Below are 12610 nucleotides of genomic sequence, written 5' to 3'. Positions count from 1 at the left end.
TTTTGTTTCATTTAGTTTTTACAAAGTCAAAAGCCAGCAAATAATTGGAATGTTTGTATAGTGTCTTAATAGGCAAATGTCATAATCTGTCAACATTATATATAATTACATTAATTCCAGCTGAAGTAGACTTTAACCTATACAAAAACACTACTGTAAAGCTGATGCCAAATGCCAAGCCTATATATAGTTGTTCCATCACCCATTTATCTTAATTTTGGGGATAAGTTGAACAAGAATTCAATAGAGCTTCAAATATGGAAGAGCGAAGCGTCTCTAAGATCTTCTTAGGTACGTACCCTGGTTCAATTGTTTATGAACTTTCTTTGCAAAAGTGTTAATGCCGATAAGTGTCATTAACAACCTGGTTGTGTTTGCCTTTGTGCATGAGAATCTGGTTCGTCCAAGGAAAGAGACAAAGTCACTGATTTCTGAAAGTTGGCCGCTCTTTCACAGTTGCTTGGCTCAGAGGTGTATCTCCCTCTTCTGTTCCCTAATGCATATGAACAGTGTAAGAAATCAGACAAGTCACTCCTTTATCTTTTGCTCATCTACCGAAATAGACATTTAGCTCAGCATCTTTTGCATGTTGTGGAGGGATATGCTTTATTCATTTGTGTGCTCCCAGGACTTGGCCTGGTGTCTGGGTCTGAGTAGCATCCAATCAAATATTTGTTGAATTGATTTAGGAGTTGCACTTTTCTGACTCTGCTGCTGTAGGTCTTGCTCTGCCAGTGTACAGAGTAGCTATTTACTCATAATTTCTGAGGCTTAATGTCACAAACTATTCCTAGATGTGAGTTTCCAGGAATGGGGAACAGGATTACGTGACACTTTTGTGTCTACTTCCTGTCTTGTTCTTAGAATCAATTTCTGTGTCTCTGTGGGTTATGCACCAACCAGCCTACATTCAGAGACTAAGAAATTTTATAGCATTTTAGGTTCTCCTCCAAATATATGTGCCCTCTTCTCATCTCTTGAGTCTTTCTACCTGTGGGTAGAATGTGATGGAAATTGTGTGCGTGCGTGTGAGTGTGTGTGTGTGTGTGTGTGTGTGTGCTTATATGTATATTCCCTGGGGGATAGTTTCTGGGGGGAACTTAAGATGAAAAGATAATTCTTCAGCCTCTCCTTTTCCAAAGAAAATACTTTTTACCGATTAACCTGCCTACAGGGTCTGTCATATACCTAAGCAGAGGACTGAGATGCCCATATATTATAATATGAGCAGCACAGGAAAGGTTCTTTTAACCCCAAAATATCCTTGCTGATTAGTCCCTACAGTCCTCAATTCTGCCTTCAGTCCCAGAGAATATGCAAAGATTCTATAAATACAAGCATGCTAAGCTATTGTCTTTCAGTAATTCGTAGTAGCCCTCATTAATAAGAGGTCTTGGTTTTTTCCCAAATGTCAAACAGCTGAGCAACATTTTGTTGAGGGAATTAGTAAACAAAAGGATTCAGAGCACAACTGAGTGCTGGGTTGGGGCAGGGAGGGACAAAGTAGTGAATTATCCTGAGGGGGTTGGGTACCTGCAAGTCAGAGAAAGAGGAAACATCATTAATGAATTCATTGTCCACATTTAAATTTTGCTCAGGGACAGGCTTGATTGTGAGCATAAATCAAAGCCTGTCATAGTACCAGTGCTAGCTGAAAGCCCAAAGACAAACTTGGGTTCCCCTTGGCATATGGCTCTACTCTGAGTCTTATGGGGCCTGAAGATCCAATTTCTGATTTCCAGCATAAAAGCACACTGGAAAAATAAGAACTCGTTGCTTGGCACCACCTGAGAAGCGTAATCCCATTAAATCTCTCCAAGTGACGCTTAGGAGATTTTTTTTACACCGGTGAAGGATCTTCCTTGTTTCCTGGAGGCAGATTAAGTGTCACATCTGCATGTGGGATTCAATCCTGAAAAAGTGTGCTCTCTTTTGACTATGTGGTCTGGTATATGGGAGTCCTCAAATGGTACTCAACAGTATACAGTTTAGGCCATGTGACTATAAATTTGCCTTCTGTTTGAGTGTTCTCTTCTTTCTTCCTATAAGATACTGAGGCAGTGACAGCAAGAGTGCTCGTTTTGAGTTGGGGCTTCGAGGGTGAGACCCATCGAAAGTCCCTTGAGTGGATTCTATTGCAGCCATCAGGAGGAGAGGTAGACAGGGATGAGGTCAAAGCTGACTGGCTGTAAAGGACTTGAACCCAAGACATTGTCCTCCTCTTTGGCTCCATGTTGAAACCACACAAATAATTAGGAAAGCAGCACAGCGTGATGATTCTGGAACAGGGTTGCTGGAAAATACAAGGGAAAAGAAGCACCTGGTATCCTATACTACACTTCTTTCCCAAGGCAGGGTTACCTTATTTCACTTGATGTTATTTTTTAAAAAATCCTAGAGTGCTAACCTGGGGCCGGGTTATCCAGTCTCCTCACTTGGCAGACAAGGTTATGACTCAGTGAGATTAAATGTTCTTCTTGAGGTTCCACAACCAGCATACAATGTGGGTCTCCTGCCCGTCACTCCACTTCTGTGCATTTTACTGCATAAAATCCCAGTAAGAGAAGATGTCCCTTCGGAAAACTGAAGAGAGGAAAGAGAAATATACTAAATCTTAAGTCTTGAAATTCCACCGCAGTAACCATTATGACCCACATTTTTGAGAGTTAGAAGGCCCAGAGGTAATTTCCATTTCCACATTTTGCAGGGAAAAAAAAATATTCCTCATAATGTACTGCAAGAATAAGGTGCTATTAACTTCATTATACTTTTTATTTTACATAATCAAATCATGAAGTGTTGAGTAGAAATTATAGCTCCCTTGCAACAGCTTTTAAATTTGTAGGCTGGAGGAACCACAGCATGAAGAAACCCACAGACCTGATGCTGAAAAAAGCTGCAATTGGGGGATAGTCCTTGGTGGTCTTTAGTCATCATTTTGCTTTCAGGACAGGACACGGGAGGGTTTGAGTGTGTATGCTTTTGCGTGTGTCTGTGTGTGTACCCTGGCAACGTTGAAGTGCTCTTTGATGTTGATTTTTTACTTGATAAATCACTCTTTTTAAGAAGAAAGTGACAGGTAAGTGAAACTGAAATGAAAAATATGTTTCAAGGTGGGGGGTACATACCCTGAGAGAAAGACAAGTGACTGCAAGTTTGCCTTCACCGGGAGGGGTGCATCGAGTAGCCGCATGTTCACGGCGAGTACAGTCTTCTCTGTGATAGCAATAAAAATCACCCCAGAAATCGAGGCCTCTTCTTGACCCAGAGCTGTTCAGCCCACCCCAGGATGCTTTTTGATCAGAAAAAGTCAGCATTTCACACTGTGCCTTTTTATTTGTACGAATCATCCCCAGGCTGTCTGTACAGCTATTTGGTACTTGTGGCTGTGATAGCATTTAGCTGATGAGAAGGCTGGGAGTGAATTATCTTTTTTACCATCTCACATATAAATAGCAAAAATTCTCTTTTAATTTGAGGAAAAATTACTTTTTGCTTTTCAGCATGGATGGGAGTAGGTTTCTTTTATGAATGGAAAATTCTTTCATGGTACCCTGTTCCTTTTTCCCCCTACCAGAAGGAAGTGAAAACATTGGCCACACTACATCCTCAGCTCTGAAAACAGTGTGGTTTTGATAAATTCATAAGCGCAGGAAAGGCCCCACACAAGTCCTTCAGTTCATCCTTTAGCCTCTCAATGGCTTGTATCAGAACCATTAGAGTAATTCAGCCTTCCACAGGCACATATTAAGTCAGCCAACAAGCATCATGGAAAACCTGTTTTATATTTGAGACTTTTTAGTAGCTATGGGATATGCTGGATAGTCACCATTTCTACTCCATCCTTCTCTACCTGGCTGTGCACCCCTGGAGGATGTATCACACAGACCTTGTCAATAGGCTCCTATATCTTCTGGCATCTAGTTAGCTTTGGCCAATGGGGGTAACTAGCAGGAGATCAGAGGTCAGGCGGGGAGAGAGGTCAAGATCATTGCTTTCCTGTTCTGTCCTCATCTGGTCCTGGACCACAATGATTGGACCACTCTGTCTAAGGTCACAGCTTCTGTTGAGCAACCCTCTCCCACAAAACCACAGTTCTCTCTGTGTTCTGGCACCTTTCCTCTTCCCATGTCCCTTCAGGGTTCTTGGTAGTAATGACTCTTGGGTGTTGCCAGTCCATCTCATGTTGGTTTGCTTTAAGTCTGCCCACACGTTATTGCATAGGCCCTTTACCCAAATCCCAATTAGATAATTTGTGTGTGCCATCATTTTCGTGCAGAACCCCTGACTGATAAGGCAATAGTTTATTTTTGGAAGCCAACCTAATAAGCAGAAAAAATGATAGAACATGGAGGAGGTGAATGGCATGGCACTGACTGTGAGAGGCATCAAGTCATGGGGGGGAGTGTGTAAGGAGCACCATGAAGAAGCTGGAGGTAGAATGTGCACTGAGGTGATTCGAGAGCTTGCTTCAGTAGCACATGTACTACAACTAAAACAATGGGGACAGTTTGGTGGGTGAGCAGAGAAAAAAGGGGCAACCCAAGGATATTGTCCCATACCCTCTGGTAATAACTCATGTCATTGCTGAATTGGCTTTTCCTAGTCAAATTGACTAGGCTCAAGGATGCTTCCATACCTGGCAAAACATTACTCCTGGGCGTGTCTGTGAGGGTGTTTCCAGAAGGGATTAGCATTTGCATCAGTAGATCCAGTAAAGAAGTTTGCCCTCAAAATGTGATTGACTGAAGACATGAGTGACACAAAGGCAGAGAAAGGTCATACCTGCCATTTGCATGAGCTGAGACATCCATCTTCTTCTATGCTTGTAAACTAGCACTCCTTCTTCTTAGGACTTTGGAGTTGGGCTGGAACTTGCACCATTAGTTCCCTTGGTTCTCAGGACTTCAGGTTGGGACTAGGGCTATAGCGCTGGGTGTCCTGGGTTACCAGCTTGCAGACAGAATATCATGGGGCTTCTCAGCCTCTAGAATTACAAGCCCATTCCTTATAATAAATCTATATTTATATGTATATTTATATTTACAGAGGGACAAATTCTGACAAATACACAAAAGTAGATTTCTACTGTTTTATCTTCAGTTATTTCACCCCTGTTCAGTGACCGGAAGTAATTCCAAAGCAGGGTTCAGCAAACTTTGAAAATCCAGATAGTAAATCTTTTAGGTTTTACAGGCCTATGAGCAGCCACAACTACTCAACTCTGCTGCTGGAGCAGGAAAGCAGCCACAGACAATACGTGAATAAATGGACATGGCTTATGTTCCAATGAAACTTTATTTGTGAGGGCAGCAGCCTGGATTCTAAAGGATATTTGTACATGGTAAATAGGAAACTTGAAGGTCTAGTTCACTTTTCCTGGGTGCTGACTTTCTGAGTAGTGACCTGTGTTTACCCTCACGATGCACAATATGCTGAGACAGGCAAAGGAGCAGGTTTAGGATGTCAAACAATGATATATATACCCAAGTACATGAATTTGGGCAAAGGTAACTATTTTAGAAAGCTCAAAACTCATTGAGACTTTTTCTAAATGCAAAAGAGGGGCGTTATTAGTGTTGCTCAGTATCGCCAGTGGATTGTGAATACTAACCAAGACTGCGTTTTCGTAGTGTTCCTGGCATGCCTGTAGCTCTCTTGACTCTTGGTGCTACGTTTGAGCTACCTCTCACCATAGCAATGCTATACAGAGCACAAATCACTAGGTTGCTAGAGGTTTCCAGCTACTCAAATCCCAGCTACCCGTGACCCCTTCTACTAATGGAAGCCTATGTGAAATATGGTTTACTCAGTGCCTCTCACCACTGGGCAAAGGTCAGCTTGCCCTCCAGGAAGCCTGACCTTTGTGCTCTGATATAAAGATTGTTTGAAATTTTTCAAGTGAGCATCAAGTGGAGGAAGGTCAATAAATAAGAGGGAGGTTTTTATTCCTCAGCTACATTATTCCCCCCAACAGGGCTGTTATCTTGGCTGTCTCCTGGATATCCCAAGAAGAACAGAGACCATGCTCTGGATCCAGGTGTGGGTGGGAAGGTGTGGTGCTGAGGATCCAGCCAAAGCTCATTTTTGGGAAGAAGCAATAGGTGGGGAACAGACTGGCTTTGACCTGGGGTAGCTACCTTCCCAAAATGTTGTGCTGAATCTTTGACTGCTCCCCTTTGACAGTAGACAATGGTGGAATGAGAAAAGTGTCAAATGCTTAAGTGAATACATAATGAATCTGCCTTGCAGCCTAGCTGAGCCTATCAAGGCAGGTCAAGAGCATGCTGGAGGAATGTCCTGACCAGGTCTCTCCAGCAGCATAGACACCTGGGGGCTATGGATTGATTGGGTGCAGATGGGCTGGGAAAAGACAGGGAGGCTTGGCCAGGTAGACACAGCCCAAAATAACTGGTTGCTAAGGGTCTTAAAGGGGCCCCAGATGAGCAGGAAAATATCAGAACCCACCAAGAACAGTGCTGGGAGGGAGGCTGGAGATATGAGCAATATTGCTGTTGAAAATAATCTGAGTGGAAGGCAGGACAAAGGAGCAGAAACAGAATATACCTAAGCAGTGGACATAGAGTATGTTGGCAGTGGGGACTGGTAAAGTCTACTGGGGTGCCTGGCTGACTCAGTCAGTGGAGCATGTGACTCTCAGGTTGTGAGTTCAAGCCCCACATTGGGTGTAGAGATTGCTTAAAGATAAAAAAAAAAAAATCTTTGTGCTTGCTTCAGCAACACATATACTAAAAATTGGAGTGATACGGAGAATATTAGCATGGCTCCTACACAAGGATGATGGTAAAGTCTACCTTCCAAGCCACTTTAGCAGACAGCTTAGCACGTTCAGGCAGTGACCATGCACTGAGTATGAACCAGGATGGCTCTCTTCCCTTGGTGATAATAGCTGAAATTTACTGAGGCTGACTATGTGCCAGGACACTCTGCTCAGTGCTTAAGATGGAAATTGTCATTCACTAACGACGACCCTTAATTATTCCTATTTTATGAATAAAACTTCTGAAACCTAACAGGTTAAGGAATTTCCTCAGGGCTGTAGAACTGATGTGTGGTAGACTTGGGATTTCAACTCCGTTGTGGCTGCCTCCAGATCATGCTGTCACTCCACAGGTAGCAGCTCAGAAGCAGTGACTGGGAGTGTATGGCAGTGACTGGGAGCTCCTTGCATTGTGCTTCCAATTGTAAACAGCCCCAGCTTCAACAGGCTAGAAGTATACAGGTGTATCAGCACATCTCCCATATCTCTGCCTGCTGATGAGACAGACCAGGCCTGATTTTACTAAAACAGTTGTCAAAGGGTTGGAGGTTGGGAGGGAGATACAAAGAATAAAGAATGCATATGTTGGAACTCAGTCTAGGTCTGACTTCTGGTCTTGTGCCTTTTCTGATTAACCAAGTCTTGGAGATTAATCTCCACGGAGATTAAAGTTTATGATAGTGTTTATATATATAAAATCTCTCTATAATATATCGTATCTATAACTTTGTGTTTTTACCTACCTGGGGACTCATTGTGTTGTATACATGTACCACATGGAGATAAAGAGTGGATTGGGAGTAGAGTAGGGAGGAATTATGGATTACAAGGTGCATCCAAAGTATAACTGTCACGCAGTATGCAACAGGTTTTATAACTTGAGTGATGAACTGATCACATGGCTGCACATTCTTTTGGGTGAGCCCCTGAGTGATGGGGGTGGGTAGAGTGCCAACATCATTTCCCCTGAGGGGATTCCCCCCAAAATGCCATTTGCTTGCTCACCACTTGAAATTGATGTCCCCTTCTCTGGTGTTACACAGAGGAATGACTCCGTTCAGTATGGTGATGGCTTACCCTGAATGGCTTCTCTTCCCTTCTTCCTTCCTCTTGTCATTGAAAGTAAGGCAGTCTGTTGCCATAATCCTATATTCCAAAGTTTTTATTAAAATGCCCTTTCCTGAGCTGCCATAATGTTTACCTCTGGTCTTTTTCACTGCATTCAACATTTTGTCACATGCCTGTCTGTCATAAATTGAGGTTTCTCAGTGTATTTGACATTTTGAACGCTGTATTTGTTTGTTGTGAAGTTGAGGGTGTTCTGTGCATTGTAGGATATTAGCAGCACCCCTGGCTTCTATCCACTGGATGGTAATAGCACCCTTCCCCCAGCTGTGACAACCAAAACTGTCTCCAGACATTGCCCAGTATCCCCTGGAAAGCAAAATCAGGCCTGACTGAGCTGAATTGTAAGGTCCTAGAGGACATGAGCCCTGTCATACTCACATTTGGGTTCCTCAAGTTGGACACATGAAAAACATGCCGTGCAGTGAATGAATGGATGAATGAATGAGTGAATGAATGAGTGAACTCATAGGTTAGTGGCCATTTGTGAACTCAGTACACACTATCAGGAGATACTGGATATGGAGTAAGGGGGAACTACCTGGAGGAGGGAGGCACTGAGCGCTGGATCAAACGTTTGGGAGGGTGGACGACAACCTTTTCAGTTTACCAAGGATGATTCCAGTATGTGTATAAAGACTTTTGTTTTACATCAGAGATTTTTAACATGATACCTCAACCCTCTTGAGTTCCAAGCTGCTTGATCGGGCAACTTTATGAAAAGGCTCCAGGGGTTTTGAATTCTCTGAAATGCATTGTATTAAATTTTATATGTATGTGCATATGTGCACTTTTTTATAGGGAGGGAGTCCATAGCTATAATCATATTCTCAAAGGTATCTGTGACCCAAGAGTGATTAGGTAGCTTCCTCTGCCATTAGTCTAGCAAGCCTGGTCCATAAGACCTGCACACAGATGGCTGACCTTACCCAGGTCACAGAGCAGGATCTCAGAAACACCTGGTTCCATCACCTGTACTCACCTGCTGCAGTGAGTGCTGTCTGCCTGCTGCAGACATAGACTTATACATACATGGGGTCTCAGAGATCACTTAATCAAGATAGGAACTGGAAACATTTTGAAAGCCCTTTGTAAATGCTCTGTTATTTACAATAAAATGATACTGCGTTGTAAGAAATAGGTACAAATGAGCAGCGACATTTGCTTGGAGTGTTCTGTGTTTTCTTAGAGCTCAGGGATCTGCTTGTCATTCTCCTGGTGTTTCACCATATTTCAACAATGGGAGTCATCAGATCATACAAGTTTCCATGGCAACTGAGGTTTCTGTATCCTCCTCTGGCAGCCTAAGATTGTTCCCGTGGCAGATTCTCTAGTGTTTTGTCCATAACAAGAGGTAGAGCTTTTATCGATCTCCTTAGAAGCTGGTCTTCCAACCCAGTAGGCGTGTTCTCCCTGACAGGTGCGTGTTTTCCTCTGTAGTGTTCCTAATTGATCAGCACTGGAACTGAGCACCTACTAAGGTCACTGAGCACTATGAAGTGCTATTTCTTAGCACTCAATTAGAAATGCAAAGCATGATTTCCATTTTACGAAGCTTTACAAAATATAGTCACATATATACAAATCATAGTAATACCAGGAGGTATACAGTGGTGCAAACAAGAGTGATGGGATTTAGGAAGGAGTTTGCTCTTCTGACTGTATTGATCAGAGAGGGCTTTCCCAAGGAGGACAGCTTTATCTCCATCCATGAAATTGGTCCAAATTTAATCTGTGGTGTCCCTGAGGTCCCTGAAGAAGTTTATTGAGAAAACCACAATGTCTTAAAAGAATAGAGTATGACTCAAAGGTGCCTGGCTTATACTTGAGGAATTGCCGAGACCCTAAGAAAGCTCTATTGTGATCCTGAATTATTGTCTTAACTTTCCTCTTGTCCCTCTTGCCATCCCTCCCCCATCCTCTTACCCACGCTTCCTGGTACATCACACAGCTAAATCATTTTGATTTCCTTTCTTCTCATTTTTCAGTGTATGCTATACCAACTGTACATATATATTAGCTGTATTTCAGCAGCCTGTCTCACACTAATTTACCATCCTCTAGTATAGTTCATTATTCTCAATTAATATTTAGTAAGCATCCACAGGGTTCATGGCTGGGAATTAGGCAGCATTTTCACTTCCCTTTCTATTGCCATGTTCTGTTGCCTTGGCTCAGCTTAGCCAGTATTTATGATCTTTCTGCCAGTTTTCTATTCATGTGACAGCCCTCATACTCATCCCAATTTCAATTAATATTTCAACAGCAAAACCAGGAGCCATTGTATTAAAACGCTTCACTTAACACCAGATGCACTGCCTCAATGCTGTCCCTTTCATGTACTAATTTTGCAATTCTTGCCTAACACGGAATCCCATTTGTCTGGGCTGCTCTCTACAAGCCCAAACAGTGGTTCCTCCAGGTTCCTTTGCATTCCAGGCAGTTCCAGATGTTTCCTCCTCAAAAATTTCAGTTCCTTAACTAGGCTTAATGGATCATAATTGTCCACTTCCGAAGATGCCTCTGAGGTTTGCTTGCCTTCTGTCTTTCAGCACCTTTCTAGTCCTTGTCATAAGCAATTGTCTTCAGCTTGGTAGGTTTCCTAATACAATTAATTCATTGACTGCTCTCATGCACATAGATGTGTTGAGGGAAATAAAATCATTTGGTCTGATAAACTCTGGGATCCATCTGTCAGAGACAGCAGATAAGTAGGTTCTGTTGGCCTTTCTGGGAGGAGGAGCTATTGTCATAGGCCTGCTGTCCCTGGAGATGGCCAGGTCATGAAGGCTGCCATAATCTGGTGTGAGTGGGCACAAGGCTGAGTGCAAAGTGTTTGAAATTACCAGCCAGATGTGGCAGCAGTAGGTAGCTACTCTGAGATCTTGTGGGCCAGGTTTGGAGCTCTGCTGATAGGTCCCTGAGGCACAATATCTGACCTACTTCCTGTTTGGTGAGGTCTAGCAAAGAGAAAGAGAAGGTAGAAGAGAGCCAGATCTAAAGTGGTCAGAATTTTTCATCCTCTTAGGAGGACCTTAGGAACTTTACATAGTTTTTCCTACAAAGACTGCATCAACAATATTATTTCCTTATTTACTGCATCAGGTGAGGTCCTAGGAGGAAACTGATGGCACACTCAAGACAGTTTGTTTATTTATTTTTTAAGTTAATTTATTTTTTAAATTTATTTTGAGAGAGAGGGAGAGAGAGAGCAGGGGAGGGCAGAGAGAGAGAGAGAAAATCTCAAGCAGGCTCCATGCTGTCAGCACAGAGCCAGAGGTGGGGCTTGATCCCATGAACCGTGAGATCATGACCTGAGCCAAAATCAAGAGTCAGACACTTAACCAGCTAGCTGAGCCACCCAGGTGTCCGTGGAGGACAGTTTAATCAAAGGCCTCTTACAAAGGCGGAGCAGGATGTAGGGAACTCAACAGGATAACAGGGCAGGGGAATAACGTGACCATACAACCATGTGGCCAGAAGGAGAGAGCCACTTGGTAGCAAGTGTCACCTTAGATAGAGGGATACAGCCAACCAGTGTTGGCCCAGCAGGGTGGGGATCAGGGCATGAAAAGTCCACTTCCCCACCCACTCTCCAGGGCCTTCTGGCACCTCCCATTTGCTGAGCCCACTTGGAAACCAGAGGGAAAGGGGCCTACATAGCATCTTGGGGGCACAGAGCAGGGTAAAGAAGGATAGAAAGTGGATGTTTAGGGGCCAACACAACACATTCAGCACATTTATCTTATTATAATCTATACCACACCTAGTCTGGAATGGGAAGAAAACACTATGGTAAACCAGATTAGGTTACTATTTCTATATTATTAGAAACAGTTTCCTATGAGTTGCTTTTGAGCCCATTTCCTTGGAAGTTGGTAACAACTTGGTTTAACCAGAACAATATGATGTGGTATCTTCACAGCACAAGTTCCACATGGCCAGTGACACTGTCTTGTCTAAGAGGTCCTGATAAAAGTGCCTAGTGCAATGCTGTGGGGTGGCTGGAGTGTCATATAATGGATTGATCATTGCATTAGAACTCCAAGTCTGCATATTTGAACTTGAGGTGAGACCTTCAGTAGATGTGTGGCCTTCAGCAAGTTTCTTAAACTCTCTGAATCTCTGTCTCCTTGATAGTGGGTTTGCCATGAACATAAGAGAAACAAAGACTCAGAAAGTTGTCTTGGAGATTGTAGGACTCTATGCCAATGAAACGTATCATATTATAGCCATGATGGCTTTCCTCACTGCTAAACTTCAGCCTCTCAAAACTATAAGCAGCAGGGGCAGCTTCAGGAAAAGCACACACAAAGAGCCTACTGTGTGTAGGGCACTCATTTTAGAGGCTGCAGAGGAAATAGATGCCACGTAACGTAGTAGAAAGAGCTTGGGCTGTTAGAATCAAGGGAAGGGGTTCAAATGGAGCACACAACATAGTGCTCGGCATGTTACCTCCTCCTCCTCCCTGAAAATATGTGGAGCCAGCTGACGTCGCAACTCCAGATGGCAGTTTTCTTTGTCTGCAGATGGAAAGAGACATTCAGAAAAAGACTTTTTTCTAAATGTTTGATTTGCGTATATTCATATATGATGTTTAAAAACCTAAAGGCATATCCATGATGTGACCAGCCAGAAATGTTCCCCAGGTGTTAGCTACAGGTTGTATCAGACAAGACCTTGGATTCCTTTCTTCTGAGGCCA

At 43.1% G+C, this 12610-nt stretch overlaps 1 protein-coding gene and 1 non-coding gene across 6 annotated transcripts in view; both read left to right on the top strand.

The window, feature by feature from the left end:
- The window catches only part of NCKAP5 (NCK associated protein 5), a 974188-nt gene that overhangs the window by 148921 nt on the left and 812657 nt on the right, over positions 1 to 12610 (top strand). The window lies entirely within an intron of this gene.
- On the top strand, positions 6726 to 6831 carry LOC111562121. Its single transcript, XR_002745167.1, has one exon. It is a non-coding gene; the product is annotated as a U6 spliceosomal RNA (small nuclear RNA).

Source organism: Felis catus, chromosome C1 (assembly GCF_018350175.1).
Source record: "Felis catus isolate Fca126 chromosome C1, F.catus_Fca126_mat1.0, whole genome shotgun sequence".
Taxonomy (NCBI): domain Eukaryota; kingdom Metazoa; phylum Chordata; class Mammalia; order Carnivora; family Felidae; genus Felis; species Felis catus.
Note: the sequence above shows the minus strand (reverse complement) of the source record. Positions and strands in the feature narration are given on the sequence as shown.